The sequence below is a fragment of the Chrysochloris asiatica genome, unplaced genomic scaffold (assembly GCF_000296735.1).
Source record: "Chrysochloris asiatica unplaced genomic scaffold, ChrAsi1.0 scaffold00013, whole genome shotgun sequence".
NCBI lineage: Eukaryota > Metazoa > Chordata > Mammalia > Afrosoricida > Chrysochloridae > Chrysochloris > Chrysochloris asiatica.
Window position 1 is genome coordinate 29,561,929 of NW_006408531.1, and position 1,550 is coordinate 29,563,478.

The window sequence follows — 1,550 nt, forward strand, 5'->3', positions numbered from 1 at the left end:
GGAGGAACCAACTGAAGGCACTTAACAACAACATATAATCCATTTGATCCTCGCTGGTATCTTTTCATAATTCTAGGTTTTCTTTAGAAATGTTGCTTCTTTTAATTTTAAGGTCCCTCCAATTTAAGCTGAGTTCTGATAGGGCTTTATAGGATTAGCACTGCTAACCGCAAGATGGCGGATCAAACTCACCAAGCCCTCTTACAAAACCCTACACAGGGTCTTGATGAGTCAGAACCTACTAGAAGGTACTTAACAACAACTTAAATTTGCAATATGTTTAAAGTGTATTTCAAATGCTATCTCTTTGAAGCCATTGCTACTCGTCTAACTTCTCCACCTCAGTGCTACTATGCAAACACCCAAACTTCAATGTGCATTAGAATTATCTGGAAAGTATATTAAAACAGTTTGCAGCAGGTCTATGAACCACCTCATTCCCTTTTAAACCCTGCTGAGAGTTTGCATTTCCACCCAGATATAGTAAATCAGAATCTAGATTGAAACAAGCTTCCCAAGTGATTCTTATAGATCCTCCAGAATGAACCTGTTGGAAGCAGTGGTTTACAGGGCCTCTCCGCAAACCCTCAGAGTTTCTGAATCAATTGATTTGGCTATTGTTACAATATCAGGTCCACCATTTTAGGCTGTCCCTTCCAGGTGCTTCCCTCTCCTCTCCCTTCAACTCCATTTTGTCTGTTTCCCCGCCCTAAGCTACAAGATGCATAGTTTAAAGGGCAACATGGCTTTTGATAGGCTACAGCTGAATCACCTTAGCAATGACCACTCCCTTCCCGTTGAACCTATATAAGACCACTCCCTTCCCGTTGCCTTCCTTTTCTTCTTTCTGTCTTCTTTTCTTCTCCCCTTCTTTCTGCCTTCTGCTTTCTTTCTCTGGCAGAGTTCACCTTCCTCTTCCTTACCCTGAATAAAAGTCTGTAAATGGACCGTCTGGTGTGTGGTGTGGTTGATGAGCAGCGCAGGTTGTTGCTTTCCTTTCAGGTGTGGCTCCTTAATCTGCATTTCTAACAAGTACTCATTGCTTTTTCAGTCAGGAGCTCTGGTAGTAGTGGTTACCATTTGGGCTGCAAACCTCCGGGACAGCAGTTCGAGACTACCAGCTGTTCTGTGAGAGAACGATGAGGCTTTCTGCTCCCGTAAAGATTTACAGCCTCAGGAAACCCTGTACAGGGTCGATATGAGTCAGAACCGACTCCACGGCACACAACAACAACAACATGTGTTACTGTGGTGGCCTGTGTGTTGCTGTGATGCTAGAAACTCTGTCACCATTCTTTTAAATATGGAGTCCTGGCTTGGCGCTGTGGGTTAATGCGTTGGGCTGTAAAGTAAGTTTGAACCAAAAGGTGGGTGGTTCAATATCACCAGCAGCTCCTTGGAAACCCTGTACAGGGTCGCTATGGGTTGGAACGGACTCAACCAGCAGCATTTAACAACAACAACAACAGAGTCACCCAAAGTAGATAGATTTCAACTGAGCTTCCAGACTAAGACAGACTAGGAAGAAGGAGAAGCAGACATCTTCTGAA